The 21182-nt window shown below is 37.1% G+C and overlaps 1 long non-coding RNA gene across 1 annotated transcript; it reads right to left on the bottom strand.

Moving 5' to 3' along the window:
• Positions 1-5493: 5493 nt before the first annotated feature.
• On the bottom strand, positions 5494-6162 carry LOC120208655. The gene is made up of 4 exons (XR_005524329.1): positions 6113-6162; positions 6002-6027; positions 5849-5926; positions 5494-5527 (listed from the first exon to the last, which is right to left on the bottom strand). It is a non-coding gene; the product is annotated as an uncharacterized LOC120208655 (long non-coding RNA).
• Positions 6163-21182: the final 15020 nt, after the last annotated feature.

Genomic DNA, 21182 nt, shown 5'->3' with positions numbered 1-21182 from the left:
GTATTATTAAAAGTATAAATGTTAGAGAGTATACTAACATTGGTATGGTATGTGTACATAATGGATGCTTGTGTTGATCATAACCAAGCTCCCGAGTCAAGAAAGAAAAAGGGCAAAGATAAAGCTGTCGAGTAGTTGGACGACATTACAACATATTAGGGAGGTATATTAGGTGAGTGCATTTATTGTATTTATATGAGATGAGGAAGACTTGCAATGAGTGAACTTAGAATGTTTTGATTTAATGTATGTTTTACAGTATTTAATATACTGCCATTATATGTATGGAACTGATATTATGAATAAGTTTTAGAGTATGAATTGCTCCAAAATTAATGAATAAATGAAAATGCATAACATTGCATTATTGGCAAAAAGGTGCCATAAATGAAAATGCATAACGATACATTATTGGCAGAAAAGTGCCATAAATGAAAATGCATAACAGTGCATTTTGATAGAAAGGTGCCACTAATGAAAATTAAATGCATAATGGTGCATTTTGGCAGAAAGGTGCCATAAATGAAACTTAAATACATAACGGTGCATTTTGGCAGAAAGGTGCCACTCCTAGTTTAACTGAGAAGGTTTTAAATGATTCTCATGAAGTATACGAAATATTTTGGACTATGATAGTCATGATATGCTTATGTATGAATTGTAGTTCATTTAAAGTATTATGCCTCACTAAGTAAATACTTAACGTGTGTTGATTTCATGCATAGGTAAAAGCAAAGACTAGCCGAGTAAAGAGTGTAACAACATCTATCATCAATCTAAGGTTGACTAGTCAGTAACAGTATGACAATCATGTTTATTTTGAAAAGTAGCTGGCATGTAATTGAATTCAAGAAAAATTCTCTAGAATGTAATTAAAGTGATAATTTTTGGTAATATGGTACAAAGAATGTTTTATTTTTATATTAAATGTTTTGTTTTGTTTTCAAAACAAAATTTTATGAGTTTTACAAATAATTAAATGTTTCTAAAAGTCATGTGACATCTATGACTTGTGTAAGGAAACATATATAGGAAATGGGTGTTACATTTATTGGTATCAGAACTACAGTTTTAGCCAATTCTCGGTCGAAATAGGTTTTATTTGAAATTAGAAAAAGGGATTACATGTCATTAAGATTATCAAGGTTACTGATATGGTGTCATTAGAGTGTGATTGATGATACTCCTTACTAACTGTAGTGTTATTATTATGTATGTCCTAATAGATGTAAAATCTTCGAATTCGCGAAGAGTGAGGGAACAAGAAATTAAAGAAGGAACTGGTAGCGAAAGTTACAAGGCTAATAGTGAACAGTTGATTCCATCTAAAAATGCTAGTGCACCTGTACATCAGGGGATGTCGATGCCTGAGTTTGGAGCTTTTATGCAAGCTCTCAACACCATATTGACCTGATTTCAACCTCCTCCACCTCACCCTACTCCTCCAGCCCCGAGGATGTTGATCCCAAAAGAGCTTAAGAGTTTGGGAGCTCCAGAGTTTCGGGGAGAAGAGGATGAGGGTCATTTGGAGGCTGACTTATGGCTAAATGATGTTATAATAATGCTTGAAAGTCTTCACTGCTCAGATTCTGAAAAGTTGAGTGGAGTTGTATATTTACTTCGGGGATCAGCTGGAGTATGGTGGTTAAATACTACGATGTATTCACCATTGGAACAAGTGACCTGACAGTTCTTCCTGGAGGAATTTAAGAACAAGTATGTTGGTGAGCAATTTAGACGAGTAATGATGCCGATAACTCTGTAAAAAGTCTCAATTTCTAGTCTTTTCAATTAAGTTATTGCTCGTCTAAACAAAGTATGCACATCAGTTTAGTTGCATTTAGGTTATATTTGCTTGTGGTGGATAAGTTTTGCTACGACAAGATTTATTTTGTTTAATTGATACTGTAGAGGAGAAAGGGTTTGTGTGGATTGTGTATGTGCACAAAACTTAGAGAGGAAGAACATTGCAGTCGTGACAACGTAAATTGCAAGGGCCAATGGAAAAGAGAAGAACGTGATGAACATATTTTTCTCGCCAGGGCAAGGTTTATCTGTAAAGTCTGAAGTGGATATGACGAAATTGCCTATGTCACATGCCAACTGGATGACCTCCTCCACCTGAAAGCAAGCCCTAAAGATTCTGACAGCCGCCATCCACCTTTCCTTTTTTAGTCTAGACGAATAATAACGGTTATCTCCAATCATGCGAAACCCTAGTAGATTCCTCTCTATAAATATTTAATTGTAGCTGCCAAAGAGGGGAGGCAAGGAAGAAGAGAAAAGAGCTTTACTGAAGGTATGAGCGAGCAACTGTAGTGCTTTCCCACCGTTTACCAACCGACCTTCCTTGGTGTCCTCCATAGCTAGACTGTAGCAGAGAGGTGGTCAGGTCTCGAGAGAGGCTAATCACCAAGGCAGGCGCGGTGGTGATAAGAATTGTCACAACAAAGCCTCCAGTTTTGGGAGTCGTTCTTCCTTAGTTCTTGAATTCTTTACATGTTTAGGGTTGTATTAAACGATGACACTTGGATGACTTTTTTATAGCACCTTGAATGTCTTACTTGGTGTTAATCTTTGTTTTGCCTAGATAATTATTTAATTCTTTGTGAATGATGAATTATGATTTTGTTGATGGCTGTTTTGTTCATTGTTTGAATATTTTACCTTGACACTTTAAGAGCATCGAGAGATTGCCTGGGGTTTTGGTAAACATGTCTTGGCAATGTAAGAGAATTGAGAGATCGCCTTTTGTCTAGATAGTGATTCTTGGATTCGAGAGAATTAAGATAGATCTATGTGAACAATGGAATGGATCCAGGATGGTGATGTTCTAACTTGTCTAGCTTAGAGATAGGGAGCGGGTTTCAATAGACTAAAAGGGATAGACGCTAGAGTAGGATATACAACGACTATAGTTCACACTGAGAGGTATTACTATAATAACAGTCTGACAAACCAAGGGTTGTATTTAACGCTGAGTAGTATTTCCATAACAACTGTCTAAGAATACTTGGTAATTGTGTTAGGCAGCTTAAGTAAGTCATAATAATTCATTCTAGACTTAGAATAATTGTTGTCAATGCAAAAGATTAGCATAAGTGCTCTGTGGTAAGTCTGAACATGTGAGGTTGTTTGAATTATACTTAAATCAACATTTGTTTTTGTTTTGTTTTGTTTTATAGTCTGCATATTTATTATGTCTCTACCAAACTTTTTTGTAATCATACATTATAGTATTTTCTTGTTTTCTTAATATTAGTTTAGATTGACAAGATAATAGGACTTAGCTTGTGATAAATAGTTCTAGTTGTGGTGAAGGTTAAAATCGTAGACCAATCCCTGAGGAGACAATAACTCACTTACCATATATTACTTGATTCGATTGTGTATACTTGCACAGAATTGCTTTCCTTAGCATATACAAGCGATCATGTTTTGGCGCCGTTTCCGAGGATTGGCAACTGATGAAATTTTTATTCACCATAACAAGTTTTTCTTGTCATCTTATATTTATCTAGTCTAACGTAGTTTATTATTTTCTTTTGTACGTTTTTATTGCATGACCCTGAGATCTGCTGGTAAACTATTGGAATCATTCGACCCTGAAGTTGAATAATCATTCAGACAGAGGCTACGTGACCAACAAACCAGAGACCATTTAAGCCAACTACAATTACAAGGCAACAATATTGGAGATCACGACGATCCAGATGCAATAATTAATCTTCAAGTTGCAAGACCAAGAGTGATACGAGATCATTTGAACCCAATTCTTAATGATCTCAATCCAGACATTGTGGCACCTGAAATACAAGCAACTCATTTCAAACTTAAACCAGTGATATTTAATATGTTAAATTTTATTGGCCAATTTGGTGGTTCACCCAATGAGGATGCTAGACAATATATTCGTGTTTTCCTTGAAGTATGCGACCCATTTAGACAACAAGGAGTACATGAAGATGTGCTTAAACTAAAACTTTTCCTTATTCCCTACGCGATAGAGCGAGAGCTTGGCTTAGTGAAGTTCCTTCAGGCTCAATGGAGTCATGGGAAGATTTATGCAAGAGTTTCCTACTTCGATATAATCCGCCCAATATGAATACACAGCTTCGTAATGACATTGCAAGCTTTCGCCAAGGAGATGATGAATCAATGTACGAATGTTGGGATATGTATCAAAGTGTACTTCACAAATGTGTCAACCATGGATTTCATGACTGAACTCAAGTAGTATGTTATATAACGAAGTTAATGCACCTACTCGAATGATGTTATATGCCTCAGCAAATGGCACCTTACTTGAAAAATCACCCGAGAAAGCCTTTGATATCCTCGACAGGATAACAAATAATGATTATCAATTCCCAAATACAAGATTAGGAACCGGTAGAAAAACATCTGGAGCATATGAACTAGAAGGTAAGGATTCGGTAGTTGCTCAGATTTCTGCCATAACTAATATGTTGAAAATTTTGCAATGTCCTAATGAGGTAAGAGAAGTCAAGGTGACCAATAATGCATGCATATTTGTCACGGCAACCATCATGAGAGTGAATGTCCAAAAAACCATGACACTAGCAGAAAAAACCCCTTTAATGACGCGCATTGCGCGTCATCTATGGGTGCGGATGACACACATTTGCCTGTCGTTGAAGCCACTGACATGAATTTAAGATGACGCGCAATTGTGCATCATAAATGAAGACGACACACATTCGTGTGTTATAAATTTATGACGCACATTTATGACGCTCATTGCGCATCATTGAAGCCCCCGTCATAAATGAAGACGACACACATTCGTTTGTCATAAATTTATGACACGCATGTATGACTTACATTGCGTGTCATTGAAGCACACGTCATTAAAAAAGATGACACACATTCGTGTGGTGTGATTGTATTTCGTAAATTATTGTATATATATATATATATATTGTAGATTGAAAAATAATCAAACTAAATCACATTTAATGCCTCATAATACTAAATATATATATCATATTATATATAAACAATCCATTTGCATACAATATATTCACATTAAGTTACAAACATAATATCCATCACATATGGCTATTTGAAAACAAAACAAGAATGTTATCAGATTATCACATGTAGCAATTAGAGGGAATACAACATTTCCAGCACCAAAACCAACCTGATTACCAAGGTCACATTAGTTCTATAATATATAGAAACCTTACATGAGAATATAAGAACCTTAGATAAGAAGGGGAACTATTTAACACACACTATAAGGAACAATAAAGTCAAGTTCATATAGGTAGCATATATGTTTTCGCCATGACATCAAGTGCAAACACGCTTAGGAACAAGAACTTTAAGATTTATTGTTTTGCAAGTATGGGTTCAAATTTGATATTTTAATTATTTTGATCAAATCGAAGCACCACAAGGCAACAAGATGATTAAGTACCTGCTGTAAATCAAGAAGCATCTTCTCCAAATCTCACACAACATCATGGCGCTCTTGAATTTCAAACATGGTGATCATTATCTACAAACGAACCAAAAATTAATTTACCATAACCAATTTCTTCTAGTCATAGACAATCCCTGTTTGAGATGGTATTAGAAGAGATTACCGAAACCAAGCAGTCAAATAAAAGTTCAATTTAAAAAGCTCTACAATATATATATATATATATATATATATATATATATATATATATATATATATATATATATATATATATATATATATATATATCCGGCTATTCCAATAAAGTCTACAAAACAAAAGGAAGGGTGTAGGGATGAAAGACAAGTATTATCTACTATTAGTATAAAGGAAGAAATAAAGAAAATTATGTCAAACCTGGCCCCGTCCCTGCTCCTGAATTAGTTTCTCGAATATTTGTTCGCTATCTCCAGTTGCAATCAATCTTTCAATTGTCTTTACAATGTTCAACAATCAGACATAGGATAAATAGGACATAAAGTAACTGATAACATAGCAAGGGAAGTATACCTCTTCATCTGGTCTTGTGCCCGTCACTGGGAATCATAATAACCGGTGCAAATTAATATTAGCTATCATGCACTATTATAGCAACTAATAGTATCAGATGAACATCTTAACCTGTGAAAATACGTCGCTCAACAACCTCCTGATACTCTTTCTGGATTCTCTCCTTAAGAATATGCAATGGCAGGTGCATAAACCCTAGTAAGATTAAGAAAATGAGAGTAAAATACATCTTAAAATATCTAAATCTGACCAACCTGAAACTCATCTAGTTTGTCTTTTAACTTCTTTTTCACGGCACTGCAGCAAAAATATGGAACACAAATTCAAGTCAGGGGTCGAGTACAAATTATTTACCGAGGGACACAAATTCACATAGTCTGAAGCCGAAAGGAAAAAAACAATTACGACCCTCGAATAAGGAACAAAGAAACTTTTCGAGTGGGTACAAGTAATGAGGCAATGGACATTGAAATGCAAGGTTCCGAGGATGGTACAAATCAGAAAGAGACAATTACTATCAATAACATGAAAAATAGCACGCCTCAAGAGCATGTAACGAACACTGGGGAGATACATCACATGACTGAACAAATGGAAATAGGAATGAAAAATACCAATAATATTTTGAATGCTCACGAGAGTAACGATCCTGGTCCTCAGGAGACACCAATAATGAAATGATACAATGAAAGCGATCACTTGGAACTGTAGAAGAGTGAGAAATTGTGAATTTGTCAACAATTGTAGAGATCTTACAAGAAATGAAAGACCCAACGTCATAAGTCTCTTATAGACGAAAGCTACCGTAAGGGCTGGTGAAATGTTAAAGAAATTAAACTTTGATGAGAACTTTGAAGTCTCTGCTCAAGGTATGCGTGGATGTATCGTCATGTTATGGAGCTCGAATGAAATAAAAGTCAGAATTTGTCAAAATACTGATCAATTTGTGCACTGCGAAGTTCAAGAAGATGATAAAAGTTGAGTAACTACTTTTGCCTATGTTCAACCTCACACAAATAAAAACATGTCATGGATTATGATGGGAGACTTCAACGACATTGCGTCCATAGAGGAAAGAGAATATCTAATACATATTACATTGATCGCATAATTCAGTTTAGAGAAAGGTGGAACAGATGGATGCAGGCTGGATAGGCGCTAAATCCACTTAGATTAGACATATCCAGGGGCAATTGACTCTTCAAGAGAGACTAGACAGAACACTCCACAATGCTGAAATTTTGGATATTTTTTCGAACATTCATATGGTTAATCTTCCAAGACTCTATTCGGACCACAATCCAATCATGGTAAATACTACTTTAAACGTACAAATAGAAAAAGAGCTAAGGAATTGGAAGGTCTCAGCTTTTGAAAATATTTTTAGACAGAAACGTCAGTTGTAAAATATATTAAAAGGTATCCAAAGAGTCCTAGATTACATTAACTCCAAGTGTTTACAAGATCTCATGAATCATTTAAATGAAGAGTACCAAAAAAACTCAACCAGGAAGAGATACTTTGGCTCCAGAAATGAAATATCTAAATCTCAAAATCAACAACCATTGAAGAAGAAAAAAATCAAATAGAGAAAATAAATAGAGGTAACCTTCTACGAGCACGAGCAGGAAAGAGCTTGACGAGTTCATCAGTGGACATATCCAAGAGATCATCGAGATCAACACCTCTAAAATTGAACTTCTTGAACGTTCTCTTCTTCGGTACCCCTGGTGCGGCGTGAACTTTGTTATTGAGGGGAAGAAGCAGGAAAGGGTGAAAATAATGGGGGGAAAAATTAAAATACGACTTTTACAGATGACACACAATTAAAAGTGTACTCCATGTTTTTGCAATTTTTTTGGATTATGACTATTAAATATGACACATTATTGTAAGTCATAAATCGTTCAGATTTTAAAAAACATTACATTTTTTATGACACACCTATTTTACAAGTCATAAATTAGCGTGTGTCATCGTTCGTGTGTCATTAAAGGTATATTTTCTTGTAGTGTGAGTCAACCAATTTTGTGGACAATTATAAATGGAGAAATAATAACCCCTATTTAAACACATACAATCCTGGTTGGAGACAACATCCAAACTTTTCATAGAGTAATCAAGGGAACAATAACAATCAAGCAGCTAGTTACAACAGGCCACAACAAAGTAACGTAGACCATCAACATTTTCAGAATCAGCATCATCAGTTGCCCTGGCAAAACAACAAAGGTACAACTTCTTCCTCTAATACTAATTCCAATACTAACTCCTTGGAGTTGTCATTGCAGGAATTTATGGACTCAACAAAAGATTTCATGGCCTCAACAAAGACCTTGATGCACAAGCATTCTATAGAAATTTAAAACCAAGTAAATTTGTTACAAATCCAAGCTACACATTTGCAAATCCATAGTTCATCTCTAAGAGTATTGGAGAATCAAGTGGGCCAAATTGTTACGGCATTACATTCTCGCCCACAAGAAAATCTCCCTAGTGATACTGAGATCACTAAACATCACAGAAAGGACCAATGCAGTGTACTTACACTAAGGAGTGGAACACAGGTCAACCAAAATGAAAAGTTTGGGGGAGAACGCCTAAACATTGCTCGCCATGGCATAACACAACCAGAGGATCGAGTTGAAAATGAGGAACATGATGAATCGTCTGAAGAGAAGGAAAATGATGAAGGCTCAGAAAAGCATCGTCCAGATAATGAGAAATTCATGGCCAAGGCTAGAGATTCCTCAGCACCAACAGCAAATAATGTGAGACCTCCACCACCGTTCCCTCAACGATTGAAGAAACATAACGATGACATCCAGTTCAAGAAATTCGTTGATGTTCTGGACTAGTTGTATATCAATGTGCCCTTGCTTGAAGCCATAGAGCAAATGCCTTCCTATACCATGTTTCTTAAGGACATCATTACAAAAAACAAGAAGGTAGAACATGTCACCACGGCAAAAGAAATATGTTCTGCAGTAAGAAAACTCCCACCAAAACAAAAAGACACTGGCATTTTTATAATACCATGTTCAATTGGTAATAACTTTGTAGGACAAGCTCTTGTTGACTTGGGATCAATTGTAAACTTGATACCAAAGTCCATATTTATGAAACTAGAAGAGTATCAAGCTTTTCCAACCACAGTTATCCTACAGCTAGCCGATCGGTCTTATGTGTGGCCCGAGGGCAGAGTATAAGATATCATAGTAAAAGTGGACAAATTCATATTTACAGTTGATTTCCTCATGTTGGACTGCGAAGCCAATGAAAATGCACCTATCATTCTGGGAGGACCCTTTTAGCCACTAGAACAATCCTAATAGATTGTGAGAAGGGAGAGTTCACAATGAGAGTAGGAGAACAAAGCGTCACCATCAATGTATTCAACTCCATGAAATATGTGGATGACTCAAAGGAATTCCAATTCATTAGAAAAGTAGAGGAAAAAGCAATCCTTGGACATGATGGATCTCTAAGGCTAGACGAATACAACGGTTTGTACCATGACCCTACAACCGAGATACAGAAACAAGAAAACTATGGCCCAGGCGAATTATTTTCAGAAGATAATTCTGAGAATTATGGCCCTGACAACATAAATCTAAATAAAGCACACAATAGGTGCCCTGAAAACGACACCAATGCAGTATACAAAGGAAAGACAAAGGAACAATCGAGGCTTCTTAATAATAGATCAGGTATGAAATTTGAACCCTTACATTTTGATGAAGTTAAGTCTTCAGAATCATCTTTACAACATGCATCCAATTTGGAGCTTAAAACTTTGCCATCACATTTGAAGTATGCATACCTAGGAATTAATGAAACTTTACTAGTAATAATCTCTGCCAATCTAACCTCCGAACAGAAGAATAGTTTGTTGAATATTTTGTCACAAGACAAAAAGGCTATAGGATGGACAATGGCAGACTTCAAGGGAATTAGCCCTACCATATGCATGCACAAGATCAATTTAGGAGATTGCCATAGTACTTCGGTGAAACCCCAAAGAAGGCTCAACCTAATCATGAAGAAGGTAGTCATGAAGGAAATTATAAAATAGTTGGATGCGGTAGTGATTTATCCTATATCCGATAGTTCATGGGTCAACCCGATGTAATTTGTGCCAAAAAAGGATGGTGTGACCGTGGTTAAAAGTGAACATGACGAGCTCCTTAATACAAGGACAGTCACAGGTTGGCGCATATGTATGGATTACAGGAAGATTAATAAAGCGCAAAGAAATACATTTTCCCTTACCTTTCATCGAACAAATGCTTGATAGGTTAGCGGGAAAAGCATTTTATTGCTTCCTCGAAGGATACTCAGGATATAATCAAATAGCCATAGCACCGGAGGATCAAGAGAAAACCACTTTCACATACCCATATAGTACCTATACATTTAGACGGATGTCGTTTGGGCTGTGTAACGCTCCAGCTACCTTTCAAAGATGCATGATGGTAATCTTTTCAGATATGGAGGAAGAATGTATGGAAATATTTATGGATGACTTCTATGTCTCAAGTGACGATTTCAATCGATGCCTCGACAATTTATCCAAGGTACTGAAACGATGTAAAGAAGCTAACCAAGTACTAAATTGGGAGAAATGTCATTTTATGGAAATCGAGGGAATAGTGTTGGGTCACAAAATTTCATGTCGAGGCATTGAATTCGATAAAGCTAAGGTGTAAGTAATCGCAAACCTTCCCCACCCACTAATGTGAGACGTGTAAGCAGTTTCCTTGTACTTGCAAGCTTCTACAGGCGGTTAATAAAAGATTTTTCTCAAATCTCTAAATCCTTTTTTCTTTTACTTCAAAAAAATCATCCATTTGAATTTACAAATGATTGTCTGAATGCTTTTACAGATTTGAAGAAAAAACTTTCGGCAGCACCAATCGTTATCCCACCTGACAGGAACTAACCTTTTGAGCTCATGTGCGATGCTAGTAATTATATAGTCGGAGCAGTGCTAGGGAAACGAAAAAGTAAGATCTTTCATGTTATCTACTATGTGAGTCGTACCTTTAAGGATGCACAAGTGAACTATACACCACTCAAAAAGAGCTCTTAGCGGTAGTATTTGGATTCGATAAGTTTAGGCCATATCTAATAGGCACTAAGGTAATTGTGCATACAAATCATTCTGCCATTAAATTTTTTATCAATAAAAAATATGCAAAGCCTAGGCTAATTCGATGGATATTTTTTCTACAAGAGTTTGATTTTGAGATCAATGATAGAAAAGGTACAGAAAATCAAGTGGCAGACCATTTCTCTAGATTAGATAATAAATCTGATTGTCAAGACATAACAGAAATTCAAAAGGATTTCCCTGATGAGAAAATATTATTTGTCACGGCTGCGCCATGGTATGCTGACATATTTAACTTTCTTATTAGTGGTATTGTTCCTCTTGATTTATCTAGTCAGGGCTGAAAAAAGTTTCGACACGATGTGCGACACTATTATTGGGATGAACTGTTTCTATTCAAGCATTATGGAGACCAAATAATCTGAAGATGCGTTCCAGAAGAAGAGTAGAAAGAAATTCTACTTCAATGTCACTCGTCGCCGTATGGTGGGCATTTTGGTGGAATGAGAATAACGGTGAAAGTACTTCAGTCCAGATTCTATTAGCCAACCTTGTTCAAAGATGCGCATGAATTCTATAAGTCATATGATAGATGCCAATGAATAGGGAAAATATCAAAACGACATGAGATGCCATGGCAAAATATTATGGAGGTTAAATTTTTTGATGTATGGGGAATCAACTTCATGGGATCCTTTCCCACATCTTTTGGAGATTTGTACATACTCTTGGAAGTGGATTATGTATCCAAGTGGGTTGAAACCATTGCAACACCTAAGAATGACTCCAAGACTGTGCTAAAATTTTTGCATAAAAATATATTCACAAGTTTTGGAACACCACGAGCTATCATTAGCGATGAAGGCACTCATTTTTATAACAAATTGATTGCCAAGGCATTGAAATGATATGGAGTGCAACATAGGATTGCTATGGCATACCACCCTCAAACTAATGGACAAGCCGAAGTATCTAACCAGGAAATCAAATAGATCTTTGAGAAGGTGGTCAACCCAAGTTGAAAGGACTGGTCGCCAAAGCTAGATGAAGCACTATGGGCTTATCACACAACATTCAAGACAACTCTGGGAATGTCCCCGTTCAAACTGGTCTACGAAAAAGAATGCCATCTACCTGTGGAACTTGAACATAAAGCCTATCGGGCCATCAAAAAGTTAAACATGGATGCCCAGCTTGCTGGAGAAAGAAGACTCTTGAACTGAACAAGATGGATGAATTCAGAGCACACGTATACGAAAATGCCCACCTATACAAAGAGAAAACGAAACGATGGCATGACAGAAAAATATTGCCTAGGCAATTTTATTCTGGACAACAAGTACTGCTCTACAATTCACGTCTTAAGTTATCTCAGGCAAGCTAAAGTCATGATGGTCAGGACCATTCATCGTACATCAAATTCATAACAATGGGGCAATAGAAATCATGAACAAATATGATGGTTCCATATTCAAGGTGAATGGGCAGAGGTTAAAGGAGTACAAAGGAGCCTCAGTCATGTGAGATAAATCGGCATCAATGGCACATGATGCCTAAGAGTTTGCCTTACTAACTTGAACAAATATTCATTTCCTAGGTAACGAAAATTTGAATTTTGTATATAAATAAATTATGTTATTTTATGCATACATTATCTGTTTTGCTTTATTTTATATATTTTTTATTTATTGCAGGCATGCATCGTACACGTGGTAGCATGGGGAAATAGTTTACGCATGAAAAGAGAGAAAACCCTAGGGCAAGAGATTTGGGTGACAAAATTAAGGAGGGAAAGTAATCTTTTTCCCAACTTTACGTCCAATTAAGGATATTGCATTCAATGCAAAAATCTTTTCCCCTCGTGTTTTAACCAATTTACCCCAAAGAAACTACCCATTACTTTCCAGAAACAAACCACCCAAACTCCATCTTCTTTATCGTGACTTAATCTCTCTTCATAGCAAGAAAATTTTATTTTCTTTCAACAAAATTTCCCCCATCGTCATCACTGAACTCACTGCACCAAACAAGTATCATGACCAGATCAAAGAAAAACACAACCCCAACACCGAGCTTTGAGCATTTCCAAATAGCCAAAGCCGAAGCACGCTTTAAAATCCTCCAAAAATGGTAAGTGTATTTGGAAGACAGGTTCGTCTTTCCATCAGAGGATGAAGAGCCATTTGGACTGGAAGTCATGGACGTGATTAGGAAGCACAACTGGGAGAAGTTTGCTCGCCACCCCAAAGCTGTAGTACCAGCGATGATTAGGGAGTTCTATGCCCATCTCGAAGACCCATCCAACCACACGGTGTATATCCGAGGGAAGCTCCTTCAATTTTCCCCTTCAGCACTCAATATATACTTCATGTTGGGGAAAGTGGATGAGAAACATAAGAAATTTGTGGCTGAGGCAAACCAAGAAACATACAACAGAGTTCTTGAAGATCTTTACTTCAGATGGGCCAAGTTCGAAGGGAATGGTCCAACGAGGAAGAGATTCGATCACCGAGCCCTTAAGCCCATCGTAAAACTGTGAACCATTTTCTCAAGGGCAAGCTTACGCCAACATCTCACAGCACAACTGTGCTCGTGAAAAGATTGATTCTTTTACACTCGATAATCTACGGGAAAAAGATTGATGTTGGAGAACTCATCTTCGAGAAAATCCATGAGTGTGCCAAAAGAAACTGGGGTAATCTATTATTTCCTAACTTAATAACTGCTCTGTGCAGGAAAAAGAAGGTCCCCGATGAGCCCTTTATGGATTTCATTAAATCCAAGGAGGGTATCACCAAAAAGAAAGTACCCAAGCTAATGAGTTTCGATGACAACGCCCCACATGAAGGACTAGAGAGGGAAGCAAAATCTGTTGCATCATCCAGAATGTCAGCAGTGGTCACTTATACGTGAGAAACACGTGAGAAGATAGGGCACCTTGAGGATCACATGGAGATCTTTTTTGAGTATATCAAGGCACGGGATGCACAACTAAACATCTTTTTCAAGGAGTTATTCCCGATCACAATCGATAATCTACCATCGTTCCCCAACATCATTCTCAAATACACTACTAGTGGCAGCACATTCCACGCCTCGACATCGAATGTCCCCCTAGAAGTACCCACTGACATGCCACCACTGGCTACCCATGTCTTGACTGTACCAGAGGAAGGCCATGGCGACACAAAAGAATTCCTCAGCTCCTTATCCTTCTCAACCTCCAAGAGCACATAAGAGACTCCACCCAACTTCTTCTCTGATGAAGATTTCACTCCCTCCCCGAAGCAACCCGAGCAAGGTCCCATAAAGTCCCCTGTCCGTCAAGCAATGCCAGCTCTAAGTCCAGCTCCAGTTACTGCACAACCAACTCCCACTGCAGAACAACCAACTCTAGCACGAACCTCGACCAATAAGAAACACATCAACCAAACGGCATGCCATATCCTTCAACCATCACCCTCGACGATAACAGCAGTAGACTCGGGATCATAGAGTCCCTCTCCTCCCAAATGACGCCGAACGAGAGCGTCCAGTCAAGCCAGCCCACCACAGTAAGTTTACATTTTAGTTTTTTTCGCATTTACTTATAGATTCATGTAGTTTTAGTTCTCATGCATTGAGGACAATGCATCCCTTAAGTTTGGGGGAGGTAGTGTGCCATATTTTTCCATACTTTGTTAAAAAGCAATTGGTGATATTTGGTTGAAAATTTTAGTTGTCATGATATAAGCATGCTAAGATTATTGTTTGGAATGAATTAGGGATTCCCAATGATGAATGCATAATTCAATTGCCTAGGCCATAATTATTGTTAAGACTGTCTAAAGAAGAGAACCAACCCTAGGCCTGATTCTTTGAAATTTACAAACATGATTACAGGTTGTTCCTGCTTAAGGTAATCAGTAAAATTTTTAGGAAAGAACTTTCTGCTTGCCGAGATATTTAAAATATTTTAAGGTTAAGGTGGAACTCCCTAGTGTTTAAAACTTGAAAAATAAAAGGGACAATCCTCTGTGCAAGGGCATAAACATAAAAACTCCATAAGAAATTGAGAGTACCCGAGGCATATGAGTGAATGAAAGTAGTCACAGGATGACTCTACCCGACTAGCTTGGGGGTGGAAGGTATGCTCCCTTTTACCTAGAGTGTGGGACGGTAGGTGTGATAAGCTTACTCCCAAAAAAAGTTGATAAATAACTATGAGTATAAACTAAGCCTGACAAATAATTTGATGCCTTGACAACCCAGAAGAACTTACTTTAAGTTTTATAATTACCTTAATGCATAGACCGATTAAAATCACGCACACACAATAGCAAGGAATCCTAACTAGGGAAGGGACTTGACTGATATGACTGTCGAACATGTTGAGGCCAATTATTTTTGTTGAGGGCTAAAATCTCAAACCATATGATTTTCTTAACAATGCTTTGTCGAAACAATTTTAATTTTCCTCTAGCTATTGTATATTATTTGAGGATAAGCAATAGCTTAAGTTTGGGGGTGTTATAACTCTATAAAAAGCCTCAATTTCTAGTCTTTTCACTTAAGTTATTGCTCATCTAAACAAAGTATGCATAACATTTTAGTTGCATTTAGGTTATATTTTCTTGTGGTGGATAAGTTTTGCTTCGGCAAGATTTATTTGGTTTAACTGATGCTACTGAGCAGAAATGGTTTGTGTGGATTGTGTATGTGCAGGAAACTTACAGAGAAAGAACATTTCAGTCACGACAATGTAAATTAAAAGGGCCAATGGAACAGAGAAGAACGTGAGGAGAAAATTTATCTCGCCAAGGCAATGTTTATCTGCAAAGTCTGAAGCGGATATGACGAAATCACCTATGTCACATGCTAGCTGGATGACCTCCTCCACATGCAAGCAAGCCCTAAAGATTCTGATAGTCGTTAGACGTCTTTCCTTTTTTAGTCTGGACGAATAATATTGGATATTTAAGGAATCTCCAATCATGTGAAACCCTAGGAGATTCCTCTCTATAAATATTCAACCGTAGCTGCCAAAGTGGGGAGGCAAGGAAGAAGAGAGAAGAGCTTTGCTGAAGGTATGAGCGAGCAACTACAGTATTTTCCCATCGTTTTTCAAACGACCTTCCTTGGTGTCCTCCATAGCCAGACTGTAGCAGAGTGGTGGTCAGGTCTCGAGAGAGGATGATCACCAAGATAGGCGCGGTGTTGATCAGAATTGTCACGGCAGAGCCCCTAATTTTGGGAGTCATTCTTCCTTTGTTCTTGAATTCTTTACATATTTGGGGTTGTATTAAAGGATGATACTTGGATGACTTTTTGATAGCCCCATGTATGTCTTACTTGGTGTTGATCTTTGTTTTGCCTAAACAATTATTTTATGCTTTATGAATGATGAATTATGACTTTACTAATGACTGTTTTGTTCATTGTTTGAATATTTTACCTTGACGCTGTAAGAGCATCGAGAGATTGTATGGGGTTTTGGTAAAACATGTCTTGGCAATGTAAGAGCATCGAGAGATCACCTTTTGTCTAGATAGTGATTCTTATATTTGAGAGAATTAAGATAGAACTACTTGAACAATGTAATGGATCCGGGATGGTGATGTTATAACTTGTCTACCTTAGAGATAAGGAGCGGGTTTCAATCGACTAAAAGGGATAGACGCTAGAGTAGGATATACAACAACTATAGTTCACATTGAGAGGTATTGCTACAACAACAGTCTGAAAAACCAAGGGTTGTAGTTAACGCTGAGTAGTATTGCCTTAGCAACCGTTTAAGAATACTTAGTAATCTTGTCGGGCAGCTTAAGCAAGTCATAATAATTCAATCTAGACTTAGAATAATGGTTGTTAATGCAAAGTATTAGCATAAGTGCTTTGTGGTAAGTATGAATATGTGAGGTTGTTTGAATTATACTTAAATAAACATTTATTTTTATTTTATTTTTTTTATAGTCTGTATATTTATTTTGTGTCGACCAAACTTTTCTGCAAGCATACATTATAGTATTTTCTTGTTTTCTTAATATTAGTTTAGATTAACAAGATAATAGGAATTAGCTTGTGACAACTAGTTTTAGTTGTGGTAAAGGTTAAAATCGTAGACCAATCCCTGAGGAGATGATGACTCACTTACCCTATATTACTTGATTCAATTGTGTATACTTGCTCAGAATTGCTTGTCTTAGCATATACATTTACAAGCGATCAACTGTTGAAGTTCCTTAATTCGAAATAAGTTGAGTGAGACGTACATGAGTACGAGGCAGAATACAATGAGCTATTTTGCTACTGAGGTAGTTCCCAATGACAAGGCTCGATGTGATTGGTTCATTGAAGGTTTGAGGCCAAAGTTGAAAGAAATGATGTTAGCTTTGAACTTGCATAGCTTGCAAGAAGTTATTAACTGAGCCAAGGCTATTGAATGAGCTCAAGAGTAGACCTTAGCAGTGGAGCAGAGTTTGCAGATGGGGAAATGATTTGGAACGCCTTCAACTCCCCATCATGTTAAGAGAGGCAAGGGCTCGAGTTCCTGATATACTGACAAAGATAGTTCTGTTGCAGTTTCACATAAAACTAAACAATCCCAGTCTTTTACTGCTAGCTTGGGTTGAGCATTTGGGGAAAGAACTCCATGTCAAATATGTGGTAAATTGCATCATGGTGTATGCAGACTACTTAGTGGAGCCTGTTTCCAGTGTGATGAGAGTGGTCACTTTGCTTGAAACTGTCCTAAGAAATCCGGGGACAATTCGACGTAATCTAAGAGATCAGTGGTGGCTTCTAATAGAAACAGAGGAAGAGATAGATCCAGATGACAATCTGAATCAATGCCACTAAAAGAGACTCAGGGAGTCGTCAAAATTTACAACATTAAGACCAATGAGGATCGGGATGACCTAGAGATCATAATAGGTACATTCTATCTTTTTGGTGCACTTGTATTTGTTTTAGTTGACTCTGGTTCTACACATTCATACATTCGTACAAAGTTGGTTAGAGTTAGAGGAATTCCTTTAGAATCAATTTTATTGAGATGATAGCGATAAACCCTATGGGTCACAGTGCGAGAATAACTCGGGTATGTAGAAAATGCCCGATAAAGATTCAAGGGATTGTGTTTTTGGCAAACTTAATTGAGTTGCCTTTCGATGAGTTTGAAATCATCTTGGGCATGGATTGGTTGTCTCTACATCATGGATGAGTCGATTGTCACAAGAAACGAATATTTCTAAAGGATACGGAAGGCTCAGAAATCGTAGTGATCGACGATAAAGTGAAATTACCATCCAATGTGATATCAGCCATGACTGTAAGGAAAATGATGTCAAAAGAGTGTATAGCTTTTCTAGCTGATGTGATAGACACTTGAGTATAGGAAGTGAAAGTAGATGATATCCCCACGGTTAGGGAGTTTCTGGATGTTTTTACCGAGGAGTTATCGGGATTACCTCCAGATCACGAGGTGGAATTCAAGATTGAGGTTTACCCGGAACCTATTTCTATAGCTCCATATCGAATGGCTCCAATAGATTTAAGAGAATTAAAAGCCTAATTGTAAGACCCAGTATTTCTCCTTGGAGAGCACATATGATGTTTGTGAAAAAGAAGGACGGGTATATGAGATTATTCATCGACTACCGTTAGTTAAATAAAGTAATGATAAAGAATAAGTATCCTCTTCCAAGGATTGATGATCTGTTTGATCAACTGAAAGATGAAACAGTGTTCTCTAAGATAGATCTGAGATCGAGATACCACCAATTAAAGATAAAAGAGGATGATATTTCAAAGACAGCTTTTCAGACTCGGTATGGACACTATGAGTTTGTGGTGATTCCATTTGGATTGACTAATGCTCCTGCAGCATTTATGGACTTGATGAACCGAGTATTCCAACCTTATTTGGTTCAATTTGTGGTGGTTTTTATAGATGATATTTTGGTGTATTCCAAGTCAAGATAGGAACATGATGATCATCTTCGAGTGATTCTTCATACACTTCGAGAAAAGAAGTTGTATGCCAAATTGTCCAAGTGTGAATTTTGGTTAGCTAAGATTGCTTTCCTTGGTCATATAGACTTCTCAGAAGGAATAAGAGTAGATCCCAAAAGATTCAAGCTATAGTGGATTGGCAACCCCAAGGAATGTACTAGAAGTTTGGAGTTTCTTGGGGCTTGCTGGTTATTATAAACGGTTTGTGAATAATTTCTTAATGTTAGTTTCACCGCTAACTAAGTTGTTATAGAAAGATGTGCCTTTTGTTTGGCCGTAGAAATACCAAGAATATTTTGAAATGTTAAATAGAATCGTAACATAGGCCCTAGTGCTTGTACATCCTGATTCGGGCAAAGACTATGTAGTTTTTAGTGATGCATCTCAAAATGGGTTTGGATGTGTGATTATGCAAGATGGAAAAGTTGTGGCCTATGCCTCAAGACAGCTGAAGAATCATGAGAAAAACTACCCGACATATGACTTAGAATTGGTAGCATTTTTTTTGCTTTGAAAATTTGGCATCATTATCTGTACGTTGAGCGTTGCCATATTTTTACGGATCACAAGAGTTTAAAGTACTTGCTGACTAAAAAAGAAATGAACTTAAGACATAGGAGATGGATCGAGATCTTAAAAGATTATGATTTGATAATTGATTATCATCCTGAAAAGGCTATTGTGGTAACAGATGCACTTAGCCAAAAGACTTTTGTCGCTCTACAGGCTTTGGAAACGTGTATGTCTTTAAAGAAAGATGGTGCCTTGATTGTTGAACTTAAGTTAAAGCCGATGCTTTTGGATCGGGTAAAAGAGCTACAAGGTCAATATGAGAAAAGCTTGGCGAGGATGGCACAAGTAGAAAAAGAATAGGTCAAAGACTTAGAAATGAGTGATGATGGATGTTTATATTATCGTGAAAGACTTTACATTCCCGATAATGAAGAACTGAAGAAATATATTCTTTCCAAGGCACACTATAGTCATTTGACGATGCATCCATGTGGGAATAAGATGTATTAGGATTTAAAGAGTCGTTACTGGTGGCCTAGTATGAAAAGAGTTGTATCAGAGTTTGTTGTGAGATGCTTGACATGTCAGCAAATGAAAGCTGGACATCAAGTGTCATCTGAATTATTACAACTAATATCCATTTCTAAGTGGAAGTGGGAACGAGTTACAATGGAATTCGTTTCGGGGCTATCTTTGTCACCAGGTAAAAAGGACTCGATATGGATAATTATAGACAGATTGACCAATATAGCTCACTTTATGCCAGTTCGGGTACATTACTCGATGGATAAATATGCAGAATTGTATGTCAAGGAGATAGTTCGGCTGCCTAAAGTGCCTATATTGACAGTGTCCGATTGAGACCCAAGGTTTACTTCAAGATTTAGGAAGTCATTGCATGAAACATTGGGTACTCGATTAAATTCCAGCATATCTTTTCACCCGCAGACAGATAGACAATCAGAACGAACTATTCATATATGAGAGGATATGCTAAGGGCATATGTGATTGGTTTAAAGGATTAAAGGAAAGATATTTGCCTTTAGCGGAATTTTCTTATAATAATAGTTACCAATTGAGTATTAAGATGGCCCCATATGAAGCTTTGTATGGGAGAAGTGCAGAACATCATTAAATTGGTTTGAACTAAAAGATCGAGACCTAATTGGCCCAGATTTGATGAAAGAAATGGAGGTGAAAGTGAAAGTTATCCAGGATAATATAAAGATAGCCTCTAATCGACAATAGTCTTATGCATATTTGAAAAGAAAAGAAATTGAATTTCAAGTGGGAGACAATGTATTTTTAAAAGTGTCTCCCTAGAAGAAAGTATTACGATTTAGGTGCAAAGGAAAGCTAAGTCAGATATTCATTGGACCTTATGAGATTTTGAAAAGGCTCGAACCAATAGCTTATCAGTTAGCTTTTCCACGGGGTATGGATAAGATCCACAATGTCTTTCATGTATCGATGCTTAGAAGGTACCGATCAGATCCATCTCATATTATCATACCAGCGGAGATAGAGATCGAACTAGATCTGACTTATGAGGAAGAACCAGT

Source organism: Hibiscus syriacus, unplaced genomic scaffold, assembly GCF_006381635.1.
Source record: "Hibiscus syriacus cultivar Baekdansim isolate YM2019G1 unplaced genomic scaffold, ASM638163v2 tig00000541_pilon, whole genome shotgun sequence".
Lineage (NCBI taxonomy): Eukaryota > Viridiplantae > Streptophyta > Magnoliopsida > Malvales > Malvaceae > Hibiscus > Hibiscus syriacus.
The sequence above is the reverse complement of the archived record's forward strand: the minus strand, read 5'-3'. Positions and strand labels throughout refer to the sequence as shown.